The sequence below is a fragment of the Hypanus sabinus genome, chromosome 25 (genome assembly GCF_030144855.1).
Source record: "Hypanus sabinus isolate sHypSab1 chromosome 25, sHypSab1.hap1, whole genome shotgun sequence".
In the NCBI taxonomy this organism is placed as follows: Eukaryota; Metazoa; Chordata; class Chondrichthyes; order Myliobatiformes; family Dasyatidae; genus Hypanus; species Hypanus sabinus.
The window spans coordinates 50,686,469-50,710,953 of record NC_082730.1 but is presented as its reverse complement, the minus strand read 5'-3'; the positions used below and the strand labels follow the sequence as shown (position 1 = coordinate 50,710,953).

Genomic DNA, 24,485 nt, shown 5'->3' with positions numbered 1-24,485 from the left:
CAGGATGTTCTTCATTGACTACAGCTCGGCATTCAGCACTGTTATCCCCTCAAAGCACATCACTAAGCTCCTAGACCCGGGACGTGGCACCTCCTTATGGAACTAGATCCTTGATTTCCTCACCTAACAGATCCCAGTCAGTAAAGATTGGCCACAACACCTCCTCAGCACAGGCACAGCACAAGGCTGTGTGCTTAACCCCCTGCTCTACTCGCTTTATACCTATCACTATGCAGCTCCAGTGCCACATTTAAGTTCACAACACCACTGCTATTGGCCAAAAGTGAAGACGAATTGGCATATACTGTATGAGAGAGATTGAAAATCTGCTTGACTGCTGCCAGAATAACAACCGTTCTCTGAAGATCAGCCAAACCAACAAGCCAATTATTGACTACAAGGAAAGGAAACCGGAGGCCCACGAGCCAGTTCTCATCAGGGGATCTGGGGTGCAGAGGGTCAGTAACTTCAAATTCCTTGGTGTTAGTATATCAGAGGATCTGATCTGGGACCAGCATTCAGGGGCTGTCACAGAGAAGGCACGGCGGCATAGAAGCTGGGGTGTCACAGTAGTGACGGGGTTCGTACAATGCTATTGCAGGTTAGAGGTATGTCCACCACGTGGAATACATGGGTTTTCCCCAGGTCCTCCAGTTTCCTCCCACAGTCCAGCTTCACTGGTCATTGTAGGTTAGGTTAGGGTTAATTCGGTGTTGCTGGGCAGTGTGCTTGACGGCCAAAAAGGCTTATTCTGGGCTGTGTCTTTAAATAGATAGATAGATTGATAGATGAATAAATGCACGCATAAACAATTGATTGATAGATTGATTGATAGATGAATAAATGTATACATAAACAATTGATTGATAGATTGATAGATGAATAAATGCACACATAAATAATTGATTGATAGATTGACAGATGAATAAATGTATACATAAACAATTGATTAATAGATAGATTGATATATGAATAAATGCACACATAAACAATTGGTTGATAGATAGATTGATAGATGAATAAATGCATACATAAATAATTAATTGATAGATAGATTGATAGATGAATAAATGCACGCATAAACAATTGATTGATAGATGAATAAATGCACACATAATTAATTGATTGATAGATAGATTGATAGATGAATAAATGCACACATAAACAATTGGTTGATAGATAGATAGATCGATAGATAAATAAATGCACATATAAACAATTGATTGATGGATAGATAGATAGATAAATGAATAAATGCATACATAAATAAGTGATTGATAGATTGATAGATGAATAAATACATAGACAGATAAATAACAGCTGGTAAAGATTTGGCACGTCACCTAAAACTTCGACAAACTTCTATAGATGTGTGGTGGAGAGTACATTAACTGGTTGCATCACGGCCTAGTATAGAAACACCAATGCCCTTGAATGGAAAAGCCTACAAAGAGTAGTGTTTACAGCTCAGTTCATCACGTGTAAAGCCCACTCCACCATTGAACACATCTACATGGAGCACTGTCACAGGAAAGAACATCCATTATCAAGGATCCCACCATCCAGGACATGCTCTCTTCTCGCTGCTGCCATCAGGAAGGAGGTACAGGAGCCTCAGGTCCCTCACCAACAGGTTCAGGAACAGTTATTACCCCTCAACCATCAGGCTCTTGAACCACAGCTTAACTCACCCAAACACCGAACTGTTCCCACAACATAGAACCATAGAACACCACAGCACAGTACAGGCCCTTCAGCCCTCCATGGTGTGCCAACCCGAATAATCTTTTAAAAAATAGTACTAAACCCACACTACCCTATAACCCTCTATTTTTCTTTCTGTTAATTCCCTCTATTATTATTATTATTTTTCTCCCTTTGTATTTGCAAAGTTTGTTGTCCTTCGCACATTGGTTGTTTGGCCATCTTGTGCATTTTTTCATAGATTCTATTGTTTTTATTTCCTGTGAATGAATCTCAGGGTAGGATATGGTGACATATATGTACTTTGATAATAAATTTACTGTGAACCTTGAACAGCACCAGGTTCAGGAACAGTTATTACCCTACCACCATCAGCGGATAACTTGACTCACCACAATGCTGAACAAACCCCACAATCTACAATCTCACTTTCAAGGACTCTATTATACCACATATTCTCGGTATTATTTATTTTTATTTACACAGTTTGTCTTTGCACATTGGTTCCTTGTCAGTCTTTGTTTATGTGTAGTTTTTCATCGATTCTATTGTATTTCTTTGTCCTCCTGTAAATGCCTGCAAGAAAATGAATCTCAGGGTAGCATATGGTGACATGTATGTACTTTGACAATGAATTTACTTTAGCTTTGAAGTGTGAGCTTGTCTTGGTGTTATTGCAGGTGGCACAGATATGGTCCACTTCCCATTTCTGAGGTACAGTAGTCACCTATGTCATCTTTCATTTGATGGAGACTCAAAATGGATCATGTCCACAGGGATGTGTTGTATTAATCTCCACAGAAAGGGGGCAAAAGTATGGGGGGCCAGGAATCAACCTATTAACTACCTTTGTGAGTAGCTGCACCAGACTTTGCATTGACCCTGGGTATGCTAGCTCTTTAGTGTCCTTGCTGCTCAAGCTGGTCTTCCAGACGAGATGGCACCGAGCTGTGATGTCTGTTAACCCCGTAGCTCAGACCTGCTTCTTTTTGGGTTTGAGGATAGCACAGTGAGTTAGGTGTCAGGTTAGGGTTTCGGGACAGGGATGAGAGAAAGTTAGAGGTCTGGGGCAGTACGGGAAGGTCAGGGGAAGGAGCCGGCATTTGGAGTGCTTTATGGGCTGGGGATGGGCAGCAAGCTCTGAGACCAGTAATCCCCAGGTCAGAGCTTCTTACAGGTAGGGACAGTGGGTCTGGTGTCCACCCACCCAATGTCACTAGGGTCAGAGATCTGTGTGAGTCCAGAGTCGAGGCCTGAAGGTCAAACCCCATGATCTGAGAACCCTGGGTTCAACACCCAGAGGCTGGCATCACCCTAAGGGCAAAGCTGAAGTTTGAAGTCCAGGCCTTGGCAATGCCGATGGTAGAGGCCCAAAGGACGCAGACCTATGTCCGTAGTTAGAGACCCAAAGATCAGAGGTTAAAAGCTTAATGTCTGAGGACCTGTGAGTCTGGGCCAGGGCTTGGAGGTTGGAGGCCCAATGTCTGTGAGTCAGAGAGACTGGAGACCTGAAGGTGGTGGCCCGAGGTTGGTGGCCTGTTTGTGAATGGGTAGGAGGGTGGCAAAGGGGCTTTGTTTTGCTGTTGTTGTTGCTAATTGTGTTGTTCTGCTGAACACTGAGGACGTGCTAGGTTGACACCAGAATGTGTGGTAGCACTTGCCAGCTGCCCCCAGCACGTTTGTGGGTGTGTTGGATGTCAACGCAATGATAAATAAAGCGTTGTGCTGTAAAGGATGGGCATGGCTTTATTTCCACAGAATGGTTCATTTAGCTGGACTGTGTGGTACCACCTATCTCTCACAGAAAAGCTTATACAGAAATCCACTGCTAATCACAAAGCAGTTAGGCAGTGCTGTGGACGAAATGACTTTATGGTCTTCAGGTAAAAGAAAAGGGCAGATCTTACACTGAGCAGCTGAAGTCATTTTCTGGAGCATCTTATCACCCATCACACACGTCAAGATCTTATTTGAACTGTCAGGAGAGACCCTCCCTGTTAGATCCTTCATACACAGCCAGAATCTGAACACCACCACACGCTGTGGGAATAAAACTGCCAACCATCTCCCTCTGGAATGCACTTTAGTTGAGAAGGTCTGAGAAAGAATGCCGTGTCTTTATCAGCGTTCAATCCATCCAGCTGGACGGGACAGGGCTCCAAGCTCTACAAGCAGTTTCCATGGATACAACTGAGACAAACACGAACTGCTGCTGGACAATTATCAACTTGATGGTTGTCTGAAATTTGCATGTCATCAGATAAAAAGAACACTCTAGAACTGGATGTTGCATTCCGGCACAATCCAATGTGCAGGATTCTTTGCTGAAGCTCAGTACAACCTCTGTAAGAGGTCATTGGGAAAAGGACACAATTTACAGACCTCCCACCACCTAACATTGCATTGGCAATGAATTTGAGAGGTTTTACACACATAGTGACCAGTGCAAAGGCCTCTCAAATTCATCTAGGACATGTGTAAAGATCTCTTAAATTCATTGCTAGCAAAAGAAATATCGATGCCACATTGACATTATGTACATCTTCCAAGTAGATGCAAACAGAGACTAGGAACAGTGAATGAAGAAAAGTGAATGTTTGCGTGAATCAACCAGTTTGTTTCCACTTATGTTTCTATTGTTTTTCTCTTAAAAATACAATTCATGCATAGAATTAGAAAATGAACAACACATGGCATTCATTAAAAGCAAAATAGATTGCAAGAGTCTGGAACAAAACAGAATAACAGAGGAACTCGGTAGGTCAGGCAGCATCTGTGGAGGCAGAAGGTGTGAGGCAGCATTTCAAGTCAATATTCTGCGTTAGGTTTCGGGTTTCAATGGTAAACTTCAATGTATACCTTTTCCCTCCTTAGAGACAGCTTGGCTTTGCTGAGTTCTTTCAGTTTTCTGTGCTTAGTTCCTGATTCCATCATTGCCAGTCCCTTTGGTTTTCTACAAATGCCCCATTTTTTACATTTAAAAATTTTATGAACTAAGTATATTGGGAGGGGGAGTAATTGAGGAGGCAAACTAGCTGAACCAGATTCACAATTCCAAGCTTTCAAGTTCTTTCAGAAGTGACGGCTTAATCATTCCCGAGGTGTATCCCAGGGCAATGAGACACATGAGATGAAGGATTACAATCTGTTTCCCTCCTCTGCCCATCAGTATCGAGCATGAGCAGATGGGAAGGGACAGAGAATTCCAGCTTAATTAGCATCAGCTGAAATTAAACTGAACTTCCAGAGTGAAAGGACATGTCATTCCTTTGTTTGAACCAGCTCTCATTACATTGATCGTCAGACATTAGGATTTTCTTTCTATCTGAGAACTGAATACAGTGGAAATACCAGGTACAAATTATTATATTGCTTTATTGTATATTTAGATAATAGACAATAAACAATAGGTGAAGAAGTAGACCATTCGGCCCTTCGAGCCTGCACCGCCATTTTGAGATCACGGCTGATCAATTACCATCAATACCCGGTTCCTGCCTTGTCCCCATAAACCTTGATTCCCCTATCCATAAGATACCTATCTAGCTCCTTAGTAAGCGAACAAGCACAATGACAGCTATATTAAAATTTTACCTCAATCAATTAATGTTATAAGCTCCTTTGAGAATAAGATGAATGAAAGTGTACAACACAAGGTCCCAGTTAAATTTCCCAGTCAGCTTCTTGTCACCACTCAGTCTCGGCCTAAAGGGATGAATCTTCCCTCATTCAGCCAAACTACACTCCACAGCCAGCTGGCTCATAAGGTTTCCTATTTTCTTTCCTCCCGGTATGCATGCAAGGATGTTGTTCCCAACTTCTCTATCACTGACAGAGGCCAAGTTGCATTACTACCAAACATCAGAACTCACTTTAATCAAATCATCCCCATTACAAAAGCAGCAAATTACTTGTAAAACTATCTGAGCAGAAATTTTAAAACTCCTTTAATGTCCCCACCCCCTCCAACTCCCCATTATTTTGGCAAGTTCTTCAATGCAGGGCTGCTAATATCTCAAAATCTCTTCTGACCAATTGGCTACAGTCTGTGACTTTTCTAAACATGAAGGGATTTAATTGTTTCAAAACTAAACAATTAAGTTTAATTTATTTTTAAATATTTCTGGCAGCCATACATTAATGAAATATGACAGAAAATTTGAACGTACAGATAAAATTCTATTTAGTATTATCACAGAATCAGGTTACAAACAGATTATTGTTAAATGGAGAACATGAACCTATTTGCTTCTATTATTTACTTCATTATGCAGATTTACTGTATAAGCTATACAGTATATCCAATAAGGACCCAATTTCAATGTTCAAAGTAAATGTTCACCATATACCATCCTGAGATTCACTTTTTTCAGGCATTCAAAGTAAATACAGTAATGTATGGATCAATTTCTTTTAGAGCAAAGACTCCCCTTAGCATTACATATGGACTGATAACTTACCCATGCACATAGATAATATGGGAGATCACCGCTAACTCCTTTACCATAGAACTGGAACAGACATGGGAAATAATTTAATTGGGGTAGGGGGAAATTTGATGCTATTAGGCAGAAACTTGGGAACAGATGTTCTCAGGGAAATGCACAGCACAAATGTGGCAAATGTTCAGGGAACATATGCATGGCATTCTGCATAGCTATGTTCCATTGAGGCAGGGAAAGGACGGTAGGGTAAAAGAACCATGTGTACAATGGATGTAGAAAATCTAGTTAAGAAGAAAAACAATTCTTACGAAAGGTTTAAGAAACTAGGTACTGTTAAAGCACTAGAAAATGACAAGAGTGCCAGGAAGGAGCTTAAGAAGGAAATTAGGAGAGCCAGAAGGGGCCATGAGAAGGTCTTGGTGAGCAGGATTAAGGAAAACCCCAAGGCATTCTACAAGTATGTGAAGAGCAACAGGATGAGCCGTGTGAGAATAGGACTGATCAGGTACGAGAGTGGAAATGTGTGCTTGGAGATGGATGAGGTAGCTGAGGTACTTAATGAATGCTTTGCTTCAGTATTCACCAGGGAAAAGGACATTGGCGATTGTGGGTATGACTTACAGCGGACTGAAACACTTGATCATAACAGACATTAAGAAAGAAGATGTGCTGGAGCTTTTGAAAAGTTAGATAGGTTGCCAGGTTCAGATGACATATACATCAGCCTACTGAGGGAAGCGAGGGAGGAGATTGCTGAGCCTCTGGTGACGATCTTTGCATCATCAATAGGGACAGGAGAAGTACCAGAGGATTGGAAGGTTGCAAATGTTGTTCCCTTGTTCAAGAAAGGGAGTAGAGATAACCCGGGAAATTATAGACCAGTGAGTCTTACTTCAGTAGTGGGCAAGTTGTCAGAGGAGATCCTGAGAGGCAGGAATTATGAGCTTTTGGAGAGACATAATCTGATTAGGGATAGTCAGCATGGCTTTGTCAAGGGCAGGTCAAGCCTTACGAGCCTGATTGAATTCTTTGAGGATGAAGCAAAACACATTGATGAAAGTAGAGCAGTGGATGTACTGTATATGGATTTCTATAAGGCATTTGATAAGGTTCCCCATGCAAAGCTCATTCAGAAAGTAAGGAGGCATGGGATCCAAGGAAACCTTGCTTTGTAGATCCAGAATTGGCTTGCCCGCAGAAAGCAAAGGGTGATTGTAGATGGTTCGCATTCTGCATAGAGAACGGTGACCAGTGGTGTTCTGCAGGGATCTGTTCTGGGACCCTTCCTCTTGGTGATTTTTATAAATGACCTGGATGAGGGAGTAGAAGGGTGGGTTAGTAAATTTGCTAATGACACAAAAGTTGGAGATGTTATGGATAGTATGGAGGGCTGTCAGAGTTTACAGCGGGACACTGATAAGATGCCGAACTGGGCTGAGAAGCGACAGATGGAGTTCAACCCAGGTAAGTGTGAAGTGGTTCATTTTGGTAGGTCAAATATGATGGCAGAATATTGTATTAATAGTAAGACTTTTGGCAGTGTGGAGGATCAGAGAGATCTTGGGGTCTGTGTCCATAGGACACTCAAAGCTGCTGCTCAGGTTGACAACGTTGTTAAGAAGGCGTATGGTGTATTGGCCTTCATCAACCATGGGACTGAGTTCAACAGCAGTGAGGTAATGTTACAGCTGTATAAAACTTTGGTCAGACCCCACAGAGTACTGTGTTCCGTTCTGGTCATCTCAATACAGGAAGGATGTGGATACTATAGAGAGAGTATAGAGAGAGGATGTGAGGTCATGTTACAGCTATGTAAGATCTTGTTCAGACCCCACTTGGAGTACTGTGTTCCGTTCTGGTCACCTCAGTACAGGAAGGATGTGGATACTATAGAGAGAGTATAGAGATACTATAGAGAGAGTATAGAGATACTATAGAGAGAGTATAGAGATACTATAGAGAGAGTGCAGAGGAGATTTACAAGAAAGTTGCCTGGATTGAAGAGTGTGCCTTATGAGAATAGGTTGCATGAACTCGGCCTTTTCTCCTCCGAGCAACAGAAGATGAGGGGTGACCTGATGATGAGAGGCATTGATCGTGTGCATAGACAGTGGCTTTTTCCCAGGGCTGACATGGCTAATACAAGGGGGCATACTTTTAAGGTGCTTGGAAGTAGGTACAGAGGGGGATGTCAGGGGTACATGTTTTTCCACACAGAGGGTGGTGGGTGCATGGAATGCACTGCCAGTGATGGTGGTGGAGGCAGATACAATAGGGTCTTTTAAGAGACTCTTAGATAGGAGCTCTGAAAAATAGAAGACTATGCAGTAGGGTAATTGTAGGTAGTTTCTAGAATAGGTTACATGGTCAGCACAACATTGTGGGCCGAAGGGCCTGCAATGTGCTGTTGATTTCTATGATTCTATGTTCTAAGTTCTATTGATCTGGTGTCTACACGTGCTTATTGACCTCTCTGTTGCTGCAATGTGAATGCACCAGTTAAAGCCATCTCCCACATGTGTGGTTTTATTTTAATTGACACAGAGTTGCACAGACACAACAAATTGGTGACAAGTACAAACCTGAACATTAGGGAATATCACCAACTGCACCGACAGTGCAGTACGATTACGGGACGAGACAGTGAGAGGAAAGAATTGAACAGTACGGAGAAGGCCATCACAGACACTAACAAGGGGACGAGTGAGTAATTCCATAGGACACAGTGAAAGATGCACAACTAGCAAAATTAAAGTGAAAATACCATGGAGCTAGCTTCAGTCAGGAAAATTGATGAACTTGATAGTACTAAAGAAAGTTGGGAGTCATATATTGAGAGGGTTGAACTGTATTGTAAGGCAAATGACGTAGATGAGGAAAAGAAAGTATCCACGGTACTTAGCTTAATGGATACTAAAACATACAGACTCTTGCACAACATAGTAACTCCTGAAAAGCCAGTAAACAAGATGTTCAATGAAATTGTTGCAATTTTACAAAATCACTAAACCACTGGCAATTGCTGAGAGATTTAGATTTCATGAGAGGAACAAGTCAAAGGATGAAAGCATTTCCGCATACACTGCAGAATTGCACAAACTTTCTCAGTACTGTGACTTTAGAGATGGACTTTCTGATGCATTAAGGGACAGGCTCGTACGTGGCATTCATAATCAAAGCACTCAAAAGAGGCTACCATCAGAAAGAGACCTAACCTTAGAACAGGCAATAATCATTGCATTATCATTAGAAACTGCAGCAAATGATACAGCAAAACTATAGAAAAAGAGTTTAGAATTGAAACATACTAAATGTTCCTGAATGGTGCAAAAAGCCAAAAACATTATTAATGTGGCAAATCCTTCCATTGACTGTTGGTTCAAAGAAAAACTTTGCAGAAAGTGTCACAGACAAAGTCACATCGACAAAAAACACAAAGACAAAAAACATACCCAGTGAAAAGTTTCAAATACAAAACTAAGCAAATGCATAAAGTGCCTGAATGTGAAATGGAATCAGACAACACAGAGTCTGACTAAAGTGAGCTGTTATACCTACAACTGCATAGTATTACTGAAGCAAATCACAAAATCATCTGGATCACAATATATGTGTCTGATGTAAAACTAAAAATGGAGCTGGAAACAGGGTCAGATTTGTCTATGATTTCAAAGTTTGATGACAACAGGCTGTTTTCTAAGGTACCATTAGAGAAGACCTCAATGATGCTAAAGACCTACACAGGCAACAAAGTGATTCCCAAAGGCAAAATGGAAGTGAAAGTGATCTATGGAGGTCAAACACGGCAGTTAGAGTTTTAGGTGTTGAAAAGTGATGGCCAGCATTTTTTGGACATGACATGAAAAATCCATCTAGCTTAGAAGGGTATTGATAAACTCAAAGGCATGAAGGCCAGAATTGAACAGGATTAAACAGCAACACTAAGATTCCATGCAGTGCATCCAGTGCCTTATGCACTACATCTTAAAGTGGATGCTGAAATTCAGAGCTTGGAGGCATCTAGAATTCTCTCCAGGGTTGAGTGGGGTAATTGTGTCATGCCCAGTGTCCTAGTAATCAAGAAAGGGAAGGTCAGAGCCATCTGCAAATGTGGGGATTTCAAGGTGTCAAGGTGAGCATCAACCCGGTGCTGTACTATGCAGTATCCCTGCCACAAATAGAAGACATTTTTGCATCTTTGGCTGGGGGGGGGTGAAGAGGAGAGGTTCTCAAAAACTGAATTGCCACAAACCTATCTGCAAATGGAGATGGAGGAGTCAAGCAGGAAGTTCTTCACAATCAACACTCACAAGGGTCTATAATCATCTCGTCTTTGTTGTCGCATCAGCCCCACCAAATTGGCAAAGAGCAATGGAACAAGTGGTACAAGATATCCCAGGAACACAATGTTACCTTGATGACATCATTGTGACTGGCAAGGATGATAAACAACGAGCACCTCCAGAACTTTGGTGAAATGCTTACCAGGCTGAGTGAGTATGGTCTGCATGCAAAAAGAGAGAAATGAGAGTTTTTTAAGAATGAAATCTCATATTGCGGACATGTCATTGACAAGTTTGGCTTACATGAGTCACAAGAGAAGACTGAAGTGGTGTTACAGGCACCCAAACTGGAAAATGTGTCACAACTCAGGTCATACTTGAGCCTTGTAAACTACTACCACTGGTTTCTCCCAAACATTAGCAAAGAGGGAATGGTTGGAAAGATGTGAAAGAGCAGTCACAGAAACAAAGAGACTAATAACATCAGATGAACTGCTCACCCATTACGTTCCACCTCTGCCCATCAGACTGGTGTGCGATGTTTCCCCCTATGGATTTAGGAGCTGTTTTTGTCACACTCTGTGAAAGATGGATCTGAAGACTCATAATCATTGCACATTGGACCAATCTACACTATCTCATTTGATTTCATTTAAAGCATTCTGAATTTCCTTTCCTACCCCTTCAGAGCAGGGCAACACACACAAAATGCTGGAGTGACTCAGCAAGCCAGGCAGCATCTATGGAAAAAAAGTGCCTCGGCCCGAAATGTCGACTGTACTTTTCTCCATAGATGCTGCCTGGCCTGCTGAGTCACTCCAGCATTTTGTGTGTGTTTCTTTGGATTTCCAGCATCTGCAGATTTTCTCTTGTTTGTGCTTTCAGAACAGGGCTTGTTTTGTACCCCTAGCAACCCACCTACCTATTACTCCCAAATGATGGCTGCACAAAGCTTACCACCAAGAAGTGGATAGCCCTGGGGGAGGAAATTGTTGCAAAGCATGAGCTGACTTTACCTATAAGCCCACGCTGACCATGGGAGCTTTGCTGCTGACTGCAAGAGAATAATACAAAGTAAATTTAATATCTTCGTTAATCACTTTTGCTAAAATTAAGTTTGTACTGCAAAAACATGCACGTCCACTCATTTGCAGAAACAGAGAGCCTCTTATCACCATTAGAATCCCAAGTCACATCTTAATGGTAAGCAAACACTGAGGAGAAGGACAACAATCTTTGCCAATGTAAATATTGCTAAGAATATTAAAAACAAATACTAGAGACAGCCCAAGGAGGAGAAGTAGACAGATCCAACTACAACATCACAACTGCTAAAAGACCTTTGGACAGGTACCTGCATAGGAAAGGCAAAGAGGGATGCAGGCCTAATGCAGACAGGTGGGATTAGCATAGATGGCCAATATGGTTGATGTGAACAAGGTGGGAGCCATTTCTGTGGTTCTACTTTATGACAGTAACAGTGCAAAGTTCAACCCGGGTGGTGGCACCGAGACATATGACCGTGAACAGACAATAAAAACAGAGATACTGGAAATATCCAGGGTCTGCAAAGAGAAGATAAAATTAACGTTTTTTCACATGGGAAAAGTGAAAACTAATTAGCTTAAAATTGGTGAGACGGGAAGGATCAAACAGAGGAGAGATCTCTCTCCTTCTGCAACTTCTCACTTCTCCAGTTCTGGTGAAGGGTCTTCAGAACAAAATTTAACTCTACAAGTATTGTCTGGCCTACTGACTATTCCCGGCTTTTTCTGTTTTTATTTCAGATTTCCAGTATCTGCAGTTTCCTTTGGTTTTCTTTGATTGTAATCTGACACAGCAGGCAGCTATTTCCATGGGAACCATGGAAAAGAACTTAATGTGGAGATTAAAACAGGGAAGCAATTCACGATAAGCTCCAAATACGATTGGCCAAGACAAACCTTATCCCTCAGTTGGTTAAAATTCCCATGTGGTTAATTAGATTCCTCACGAGCCTTATAGATCAAGTTTAATATCATCGGCAAATGTCGTGAAATTTGTTAACTAAGCGGCAGCTGTACAATACAATACATAATAAATGAAGAATAAATAAATCAGTAAATCAATTATTATCTGTATATATACGTATATTAAATAGTTAAATTTAAAATAGTGCAAAAACAGAAATAAAAGGTGAGGCAGTGTTCAGGGGTTCAATGTCCATTTAGAAGTCAGATGGCAGGGGGGAAGAAGCTGTTCCTGAATCGCTGAGTGTGTGCCCTCCCTCCTTCTTGATGGTAACAAGGAGAAGAGGGCATGTCCTGGGTGATGGAGGTCCGTAATACTGGACACTGACTTTCTGAGGCCCCGCTCAGAACCAGCTATTATCTGAATAGTATATTGTTAGGTGGTAACCCAATCACAAACGAGAGATAATCTGAAAATCCAAGCAGCGCACACACAAAATGCTGGTGGAAAGACAGCAGGCCAGGCAGCATCTATGGAAAAAAGTACAGTCGACGTTTCCGGCTGAGACCCTTCAGTGGGACTGGAAGGAAAAAGCTGTGGAGTAGATTTAAAAGGGTGAGAGAAACACACGGTGATAGGTGAAACTTGAAGGGGAAGGGATGAAGTAAAGAGCTGGGAAGTTGATTTGAGAAAGGGATACAGAGCTGAAGAAGGGGGAGTCTGATAGAAGAGGGCAGAAGACCATAGAAGAAAGAAAAAAGGGAGGAGCACCAGAGGAAGGTGATGGGTGGGCAAGGAGATAAGGAGAGAGAGGGAAAAGGGCATGGGGAATGGTGAAGACGTGGGGGGGGGGGGGTACGCTGTGGCCACTCATTTTAATTCCATTTCCCATTCCTATTCCAATATGTCTATCCATGGCCTCCTCCACTGTCATGATGAGGCCACACTCAGGTTGGAGGAATAACACCTTATTTTCCACCTGGGTAGCCTCCTACCAGATGGCATGAACATCGATTTCTTGAACTTCTGGTAATGCCCCCACCCACCCCCCCAACGCTGCTCTTTCACCATTCCACATTGCCTTTTCCCTCCCTCATCTTATCTCCTTGCCCGCCCATCGCCTCCCTCTGGTGCTCCTCCCCCCTTTTTCTTTCTTCCATGGCCTTCTGTCCTCATCTATCAGACTCCCCCTTCTCCAGCCCTGCATCTCTTTCTGAAGGGTGTCGGCTTGAAACCAACTCTTTTCCATAGATGCTGCCTGAGTTCCGCCAGCATTTTCTGTGTTATTAGGTGGTAAACTACTTAGTGCTCTGATATCATTACCAAAAGGAGCCACTATATATTACGATATACTGGATGAAGAACACAGAAATTTAAGTAATCACAGAATTCTTTATTTGCTTAACTATGTTATTGCATTGGTTTTAATTAGCATACAGATTAGCTTAAATAATAAATAAGAATCATAATCAGAAATTAGTTTGCTCCTTGATCCTGCTTCACCACTTCAGAAGGTTTATAGCTGAACTGAACCTGGTCTGAACACCTCTTTCCTATTCTCTCCCTACAGCCCCCTCACTCCCTTTAGATTTAATGTTTGTCAGTCTTTGTTTTGAGTAAATTCAGTGACACTCTCCACAGATCCCTATGGGTAGAGAATTTCAAAGATTCCCATGCAAGATTCTGGTGGAAATGATCAGTATGGATGCTGAGAAAATGTTTTCCGTGGTGGAGCTAGTAAGAAGGGGGAGCATAATTTTTTGAACAAGAGGTGATCAATTTAAGATGGAGATATGGAAGAATTCCTGATTCTGAAATTATATCTCCTACTTTTAAATACCTCCACAGGGAAAACATCTTTCCAGCGTCCATCCTAACAACTTCCCTCAGACTTCCACATTTCATTAACATCACCTCTCACTCTTCTTAAAGATCATCCCAGAACTGGTGTTTATTTCTTTCAATAATAGATGTTTAATTGATGATGTTGTCTAGGAGTTAGTGGAAAACAGTGGAGTTGTTTACAGCAACACAGTATAATGGGCTTACATTGTTATGCAAAGCATTTAGCACTGTTGATTAGTAAGTCCACTGCCTCATTTGGCCGTATAATTGTGCTTGGATGAGTGACAGTTGAACTTGAACTTCACCTGAATTTCCAGGAGCATTATAAAAGAGTGTCAGTGAATGCCTGAGCCCTTGCTGTTACCAGAGCAACCAAGGTGATAAACAATGTCACAGTGCCTCCTAACTGGCAACACAAAAGCAAACATTAATTCCAATTCCATAAGAGCATAGGCCATAAGGACTAGGAAGGGGATGAGGCCATTTGACCTTTGACCCTTCTCTGCCATTTCATTATAGCTGATTTACTTCCCCTCTTAATCCCATCCTCCAGCCTTCTCCACATAACCTTTGAGGCCTTTACTGATCAAAAATATATCAACCCCTGCTTCAAATATACCTAATGACTGGCCCCCACAGCCATCGATGGCAATGAATTCCATGGATTTCCCACCCTCTGGCTAAAGAAACACCTCCTCATCTTGTTCTAAGGAGATGTTCTCCTATTCTAAGGCTGAGCCCTCTGGTCCTATGCCCTCCCACTATTGGAAACATCCTCTCCAAATCTACTCTATCTAGGCCCTTCAATATCCAATAGATTTGAATGAGACCCCCCTCCCTATTCTTTTACACTCCAGTAAGTATAGATCCAGAGCCACCAGACACTCTTCATAGACTTACCCTTTCACTGCCATAATCATTAACATGAACTTCCTCTGGATGCACTCCAATGCCAGCCTATTCTTTCTCTGAAATGAGGACTAAGTCTGCTCACAATGCAGTCTGGCCAATGCCTTATAAATCCTCAGCATTACATCCTTGCTCTTATATTCTGATTCTCCTGAAATTAATGCTACCATTGCATTTGCCTTCCTTACTATTGACTCAACCTGCAAGTTAACTATTAGGGAATCCTCCACTAGGATTCCAATATCCTTTGCACCTCTGACTTCTGAATTCACTCTCCATTTAGAAAATAGCCCTTGCCTTACTCGTCCAAATCCTTCTGCAGACTTCCTGCTTTCTCAATGCTACCAGCCTTGCCATCTGATCTTGGTGTCATCCACAAACTTGGGTACAAAGCTATCAATTCTGTCATGCAGATCCTTGACATTTAACGTGAAAAGTAGTGTACTCAAGACCATACCCTACAGAACGCCACTAGTCACCCCTTTTCATTTCCACTCTTTGCCTCCTGCCTGTCAGCCCATCTTCAATCTGTGCTAGATTCTTTGCTGCAGTACTATGGGCTTCTATTTTGTTTAGCAGCCTCACGTGTTGCCCTTGTCAAATGCCTTCTGAAAATCCAACTAAACAGGCTCCATTGACTCTCCTGCTTGTCTGTCCTGCTTGTTATTTCCTTAAAGAATTCCAACAGATTTGTCAGGCAAGATTTTCCCTTAAGGAAACCATGTTGACTTCAGCCTATTTTATCATGTGTCTCCAAGTACCCTGAGACCTCATCCTTAGTAACGGATCTAACACCTTCCCAACAATTGAAGTCTGGAATACTGGCCTATATTTACTTGTCCTTTTTCCTCCCTCCCTTCTGAGAGAGTGGAGTGACATTTGCAATTTTCCAATCCTCTGGAACCATTTCAGAACCTAATGATCATTACTGACAATCTCTTCAGCTACTTCTTTTAAAACTCTGGGGTACAGTCAATCCAGTCCAGGTGATTTACCTTCCTTCAGACCTTTCAGCTTCCCAACACCTTCTCCTTAGCAATAACAACTACGCTCACCTCTGCCCCCAACAAAGGACATATCATAATTTATGCATAAATGCAATCTTTGTCCAACAACATATATATGTATAATATATTGAATATTATGCTATTTTCTTATATTAATATATTTTTATTTTCAAAATCACAACATACTCTTCCACTGTAGAGTTAAAATCAAACATTTGTGATTATTAGATACTTGCCTCCAATATCATTCTGAATGCTGATTTTTTAATATAAGATGGCACGTTGGTATGACTTTCTTCAACAGGAATGAATGCCAAACACTTTACCTGTCAAATGTCAACTCTGAATTTAATTATGTCTGAACTATTTTCTTCTGCAGGGAAATAAATGTCAAATTTCTGAGCTTGAAAATGATCTCAATGTACAGTATTATTTTCATGAAAGCATCTTTAAAAAACACTCTCAATTGTTATACAGGCAGACTGTATTTTCTGGGTGGGATAGGAATCATGATACAAATAGAAATGGTATAAATGCAGAGTATATGGAATATTAGAACTCAGTCAATTCCAAATCTCAGCTAAATTAACTTGGATTTAGTTGAATGCTTATGCTGAAATGAATCTTGATTTTGACCTTCCAGAGAAGAAGTGAGGGTCTTTCTTAAATCAATATTGTTATGAATGCATAATTCTGAACTATAGAAAAAGACATGCTTTTTGAAATCTAGTTTTAGGTTCTGATAGCTGGAAACTGGGCTTCAGTTATGAATCAGGACATGAGATTCTGTACGTGCACCATCTGAAACAACTCAAGCTAACACTACGTTAGTTTCTTCACAAGAGTGAGCAGAATAAGTGCATTCTTCTCAACTTCACCTTTAGTCTGCAGGCTCAGTTCCATCACTTTAATGTGAACAATATTAGAATTCTGCTGTAAAGCAGAAACCCTGTTGGGAATCCAGATGCATAAACCTAGAGCAAAACGGTCACTTAATATCTTCCAGTAAGGAGGGCGTTGGTAAAGTGAGTCAACAGAGGATTTGTAAATAAGGGTGAACATTTTTTTAAAGTTTAGATGCTGGCTACCAACAGACAACAGTGATTTCAATGAGTTAAAGGAAAGATAGGAACAGTCATGTTTAGAATTAACCAAGGCATGAGTGAGATTTTCAGCAGTTGGTTGATGCAGGGAAGCTGTTGGTTAAGTTTATGGAGGAAAAAGTAAGTAGTCTTGCGATATATACATAGGTGTGGGAACAATATCACAGTGCAAGCAAAACTGCAACCCTTCTGTGACCCCTTTGCCCACTCTCCTAAGCTCCAAGTCCTACAGAATCCCTGCCTCTGTCTCTCCACCAGTCTTTGTATCATCTACAAACCTGACCACAATGCCATCATTTCTTTCATCCAGATCATTAACACATAAATTGAGAAGTTGTATTCTCAATCTGACATCTACAGAAGACAACTAATCACTTGCAGCCATCACTATCCTCTGCGTTCTGCCAGTCAACCTATCTTTGGTCCATGCCAGTAGCTTTCCCATAACTTGGAGTCTTGTTTAGTTGCCTCCTCACAAAACTGTCACCAAATTGCCTTGCTTTTCTACAAAAAGGAAAAATTATTATTTTAATAAATGACAATCAATTTTAAAACTAGTATTTACTTCTCAGAAAAAGCAGTATACTTCTTTGTGGTGTGGAATTTTGTTTTCTGTCACCGAGCCATTTATTCAAAGCAGTTCAATTAATTTGATTTTATGAGGTCCAGTCCCTTTTGAAGGCTGGAGCTGCGGCTTTTAGGTCCGGGGATACCAGTCACTACATGGAATCCAGGGGTGAACTCCGGAAAGCCATTATGGGCGCCAAGAGGCGATATCGAGCCAGGTTGGAAGCCCAGGCCGACCAGAGGGATGCCAGTAGACTATGGCAGGGTCTAAATGAGCGCAAAGAAAAGGCTGGGAATATCAATAACTCTAGCGCTTCTCTTCCTGATGAACTTAATGTATTCTAGGCAAGATTCGAACAGAAGAGGAGCATCCCGCCCCCTCTGGATGAACCCGACCTGGTGGCATCAAGATTCATCGTCACCGAGGAAGACGCTAGAAGAGCCTTCCTGAAGATAAATCCAAGGAAGGTGACGGGCCCAGATGGCGTCCCAGGACGGATTCTCCGGGCCTGTGCAAGCGAGCTAGCTGGAGTGTTTACTGACATCTTCAACTGCTCCCTGCTTCAGTCTAAGATCCCCTCGTGTTTTAAGAAGGCAGCGATAATCCTGGTGCCGAAGAAAAGCAAGGTGGCATGCCTGAATGAATATCGACCTATGGCTCTGACAGCAATTGCTATGAAGTGCTTCGAGCAATTGGTTATGACACACAACAACCATAACCTACCGGTCAACCTCGACGCTTTGCAATTTGCCTACCGGAGCAACAGGTCAACAGCAGATGCCACTCTCTGGCACTACATTCCTCCTTCGAACACCTGGAGAATAAAGACGCATATGTAAGGCTCCTTTTCATCGACTACAGCTCTGCCTTTAATACCATAATTCCAGATATACTGATTCCTAAACTCCGCTACCTGGGTCTTAGAACTCAGATCTGCAGCTGGATCTTCAACTTCCTTACAGACAGGACCCAGGCTGTAAAAATAGGGGACAAACTCTCCTCTACAATCACTCTGAGCACCAGTGCCCCACAAGGCTGTGTACTCAGCCCCCTGCTGTACTCACTGTACACCCATGATTGTGTAGCCAAGTTTCCATCGAACTCAATACATAAGTTTGCTGATGACATCACAATTGTAGGCCGTATCTTGGGTAATGATGAGTCGGAGTACAGAGAGGAAATTAAGAACCTGGTGGCATGGTGCGAAGACAATAACCTATCCCTCAACGTCAGCAAGACGAAGGAATTGGTCGTTGACTTCAGAAGGAGTAGCAGACCACACGATCCCATCTACATCGGTGGTGCACAGGTGGAACAGGTCAAAAGCTTTAAGTTCCTCCGGGTGAATATCACAACTGACCTGACTTGGTCTAACCAAGCAGAGTCCACTGCCAAGAAGGTCTACCAGCGCCTTTAGAGAAAGCTGAAGAAATTTGGCCTGCCCCCTAAAACCCTCACTAATTTTTATAGATGCACCGTAGAAAGCATTCTTCTAGGGTGCATCACAACCTGGTATGGAAGTTATCCTGTCCAAGACCGGAAGAAGCTGCAGAAGATCGTGAACACAGCCCAGCACATCACACAAACCAATCTTCCATCCTTGGACTCGCTTTACACCGCACGCTGTTGGAGCAGTGCTGCCAGGATAATCAAGGACAAGACCCACCCAGCCAACAAACTTTTTGTCCCTCTTCCCTCCGGGAGAAGGTTCAGGAGCTTGAAGATACGTACGGCCAGATTTGGGAACAGTTTCTTTCCAACTGTGATAAGACTACTGAACAGATCCTGACCCGGATCTGGGCCGTACCTTACAAATATCTGGACCTGACTTGCACTACCGTACTTTCCCTTTTCTATTTTCAAATTATGATTTATAATTTAAATTTTTATTATATCTACTTTGATTTGTACTTCAGGGAGCGCGAAGCACAGAAACAAATATCACTGTGATGATTGTACGCTCCAGTATCAATTGTTTGGTGACAATAAAGTATTTGTATTTGTATCTGTATTTTGGTCCCACTTGTAAAACATTTGAAATTGTACATGACATATTTTTAACAAGACCCCAAGCATAAAAGTGTGGTCATGTCAGTATTTTATATGCATGACAATTGTAACATGATGCTTAAAATCAGAATTATTTAATTGGAAATATTTCCTGGTGAATTCTGCAAATAAACAAATATCCCAGCAATGCCCCACTTTCTGTCATTATAGACTCAGACGGCACTTCAACACCGCACCAGCCGGTTAACCCACTGACCTGTGCGGCTTTGGGATGTGAGGGGAAGCCAGAACACTCAGAAAAAAACACCACCGCTCGCCGGAAGGACATGTAAACTCCACAGAGACAGCAATGAGGTCAACAATGAGCCTGGGTCACCGGAGCAGTGAGACAGAGGCACTATTAGCCGTGACACGGTACTTTGTTACTCAGTGGAAAATGCATGAAATTGTAGATCATAATGGTGTAACATTTGCTGATGGGGGAGCTTTCAAAAGCAGCTCTAGAATTCAAAAGATTCATGGAAGCTGAATTGAAAAAAAAAAGAGTGGAAATCTGGCTGAAATGAGAGTTTTAAAAATCTGTGTATATATGGGATGTACTGCCTCTAAGTGCATTTAATTCCTTTAGAAGAAAATTGAGAAAATATTTGATTAAGGATAGAACCATAATAAGCAGTATAAATTTTAAAAATACTCTTAGGAACACAGTGATGTAAAATTTCTCTGTGAATGTAGCTAGTCAGAGTTGGAAAATACAGTCTGCACTGTTAAACTGACTTTGTGAAGTTTTGGTTGATTACTTTAGAAGTGTGAAAAAGAAAGTTCACACAGATCTATGTTCCCTCAGGAGAAGTGATTAAGTGTTCCCTGTAATTTTCACCCCTGCTGGGTCATGAGTGAAAGAGTCACTTGTGCCACTGCTGCAATTATACCCTGGGCTGTCATAAATGTTTCATTTAATCACTCTTTGTCCTCATTCATGGCAATAAGCAACAGCTTACGATAACACAGCAAAAAGGTAATAGATGAGCAAGTTCCAATTGCCTCACTCAAAGCAAACATAATCACATTGTGTACGATGTGGTCCAATGCATTAGATTTTAATTTTCTCAGTAGTTAAACATCCTAGTGGACATATAAACCACTGGCTCCTATAAGTCTGTGGCATAAAATGTGATAGTGCATAAAAAAATATTTGGGAATACTGTCTCAGTCCTCCATGCATATAACACTCACAGAGGCTGCTGGCATGAGCAATTGACATGCAACCCATGTTGTTTCTGCAACAGTGTTTTACAGACTTGCTGCATGTGAATAGCACAGGCCTTAACCAGAGGGGTAAGCCCTGTTGCTGTGTTCTTAAAAGACCCAAACCTAGTTGGCTCACTGCCAAGGGGTCTAGCAATGATTCTAGGCTTTGCTAGTGAACTATGCTGGTGACCAGTTCACACCAGCATCAGAAATTTCCTTTGGTAAAACAAGACACTTGCCCATCCCATCATTACACTTATGTCCATCTTGCTGCCTGACTCTTCCATGATATTTTTCTCCCAATCTGGAATTTCTAGGAAACCTGTCCTCAGTCTACCACGCATCATTTAACTCTTAAAGCTCCCAACCCTTACCGTTCCCTCCATTGTTACTCCAGAACCATCCCCTGCACTTTGACAGCCTCTCCCAGTGAGCCCCCTGGTTTTCCAGAACCTTAGCTTCAGCCGCTCACCACCCCTCCCACAGGATCTTTCCCAGCCATTGGTCTCCACCCACAGTGAACCTCTTTCCATCGTGGGATGATAATAAGGTTTATCATGTTTTTGCATGAGTATATTTGCAGGCCTGGCATTTCTGATATTAACATGTACAACTCTTTTAGCGTTCTGCTTGTTTCTGGCTTTGAACGAAGGTACCCCCATTGTGCAAGTCCACCGTATGCTCTTATGGGTCGATGAATGTTTAAGCCAATACATATCTGACCAGAAAAACAAGTTCTAGTTCAAGTTTATTGTCATCTGACTACACATATATACAACCAAATGAAACAAGGTCCCTCCGGACCATGGTGCACCCACAGAACATACATCACACACGTCCCACAAAACAAAATAAGTTAATAAAATATCATTCTGAAAGCAGGTAGTGTGCAGCGTGGGTAAACAGCAAACAGTAAGCAGTTCACCGTCTCAGCGACGAGACCTTTCAATAGTCTTACAGCCTGAGAGAGAAAGCTGTGTTACCTGGTCAGGCAGTCCTAGTCCTGGTGCTCCCGTGTACAGTGATAACTTTAGATCGTGAAGAAACCCTTACTGCTCAGGTGATGATGTACTTCGTGAATTTCTTAGTATAAGCTTCAAGTGATATGATAGAGCTAATTAAAAATCTAAAGCACTTTGAAGCTTCACAATGCTCCCAAAACCAAAATCACATTATTAAGTGTGAGATCTTGTTGTTCACCCTTTGCTGCTATGATCCCTTCGTTACAATGTTGACTTGACATCAGAAACATTGACTTCGTAGTGCTGCGGGATTTTGTTGAGTACAAATTCCAATCAACTGCATGCAGACAATGTGTCTACTAACTATTCTATGATCAAGAGATGAAATAGTTTGTAGGCCCATTATGATTTTTCTAATTCTGCTCTTCCTGCATAAAAATCAATTCTTTTCTTCACTTCTTAAATAAGAAATGCTGAAGCCTTTCTACTGATATTTTTTTCTCTGTTGTGGAATTGTAACTTTGGTATGGCAGGGCAAAATTACTTATCCCAGATTTCCTTTATGTAAAAGTCCAGAAACACATATGGCACCAAATAGTCAAAATCTCAATGTATCAGTCATAATGAATTAATTCACATTATATTCTCCTCAACTTTTCAAATATTGGTTCAACATGGAGAATTTTTGCATCATTTTCAAAAGAGTTAATTGCAGGGTTTTCCTGAGGTTATGAAGCATTGCAATGATTCAATGTCCTCCACTGATTCTAGTTGGGCACTCGAGGTAAGTATCTTCTGTTTTAATATAAAACAATGTAACTCCAATCTGCTTTTCTATGTTTTATTACATTAATTGTATTGTTTTCAGTGCATTTTTTAAATCTACCACTGAGGAATTCACAATAAAAATGTAAAATCAGACTGATTTGAACTACTCTTCCCGTTGTGATTAACTTGACAACATTGCCAGCAAGAAGAAAGGTCCCACCAAAATAAAGCTCTTTTAAAAAGGGTTTGTTTTTATATAAAGTTGCCATTAGGGTTCAACAAAGCCCAAACATCTTACAGCTGACAAAGTACATTTTAATATTGAACCTAACAATAGTTAAAATCATTTGCTTAGTATAATTTCCCCCCAAATTTTCTAAGTCACACTTTGTCCATAGAACATGATGAATAAAACTTTGTAATCAGGAGCTGAGCCACACAGGCTTGCCTTTAGAAATTTTGATACAGGCCCATGAAAAGTTAAGGAATGTGTTTGAGGAATTTTACTCCAATTTAGCTCCGTTCTGAGATAGTTCAATAGTTCCTTAATCATTCAATAATGTTTTTGCTTTCTCCTGTTTCGCATCTAGTAGCTACCCTACTACAATAGCAACCGTAATTAGTTAGTAGAATTCACTGACCTGTAATTGAATAATTGTTGGAGTTTCATAGCACTCGCATTTTCAGAGACCTTTCGAAAAACAGCTGCTGATCCTGTGTGCAGAGTACATTGAGTGCAATGGAAAATCTTGGCCCGCTTGGTAGGTTTTAAGAGCATTAACTTCGAAGCATGTTTAATGATATTTTCCTGTTTGCTCTATTTATTTTGGCAAAATATAGCCGAGTTCTACAAGAGTTAATCTTTACAGCAGATCTCTGTAAAGTTATTTTGTGGTGCTGCAGCCGACCAGTTTTCAGGATTCTATTCAAATTACAGCAAAGTTAAAATGAGGCTGCTGTGTCAAAAATTGCCCGAAGTAAGTTTGAAAGTTTAACTCTGGATGTCACCTATAGTTTGCAGATCACTTGCACTCAGCTTCTCATTTCTCTTGCCTATATTGATGCAGTCCTAGAATAGTCTATTATTCTAAATCCTGAAGGTCAAAGGATATGGAGATTAGGGACGATGATCAGCCTTGATGCTTATGATTGAGTGAGCATGTTCGAGAGGTCATACTTCCTACTCCAGCTCCTTTCCTTATGTTTTTAACATCACTTGCCACTGTTAGATGAACCCCAAGAATATCTGCCTTTCTAAATTCCCCCGTCTTTGTAGCTGTCAGATTAATAGACTGGAAAGGGAATAACCATTCTGTCTTCTTATCCTAAGAAACACAAATCTCTATATTTCAATTTGGACCTCTCATACATAAAGAAAAATATTCTTTGATTTTTTTTTATTGGCCAGATGCCCAAGAATTAACTATTTGTTTCACTGAATTTTAGCTACATCTGGATTATTCTTTGAATCAGATGGCACAGATTTCATTGTTTGAACAGCTTCCAGGGGTACACTGAGATTCCCCCATTTCCAGAAAGAGGTACCCTAAAATATTCCTCCTAGAATGCTCTAAGGTCATTTAAATTTTATTTGTTTACTAAAAATCAACAACTTACTAAGTCCTGAAGAGTCTTGACCCGAAACTTTGGTAGTTTATTCATTTCCATAGATGTTGCCTG

At 41.3% G+C, this 24,485-nt stretch overlaps 1 protein-coding gene across 15 annotated transcripts in view; it reads right to left on the bottom strand.

Annotated features, from left to right (window-relative positions):
- The window catches only part of LOC132381232 (tetraspanin-18-like), a 199,321-nt gene that overhangs the window by 84,781 nt on the left and 90,055 nt on the right, over nt 1-24,485 (bottom strand). For 3 of the 15 annotated variants that reach the window (XM_059950598.1, XM_059950596.1, XM_059950595.1), the window contains exons 1-3: nt 23,447-23,765; nt 18,538-18,628; nt 10,563-10,653 (exon numbers count right to left, since the gene is read on the bottom strand). The exons of 2 other annotated variants lie outside the window; for them this stretch is intronic. The gene's annotated coding sequence lies outside the window, so the exon portion shown is untranslated. Of the gene's footprint in view, nt 1-10,562; nt 10,654-18,537; nt 18,629-22,058; nt 22,170-23,446; nt 23,766-24,485 lie in introns of those variants that run through there. 10 more of the 15 variants (XM_059950600.1, XM_059950602.1, XM_059950606.1 and 7 more) reach the window with 7 other exon arrangements.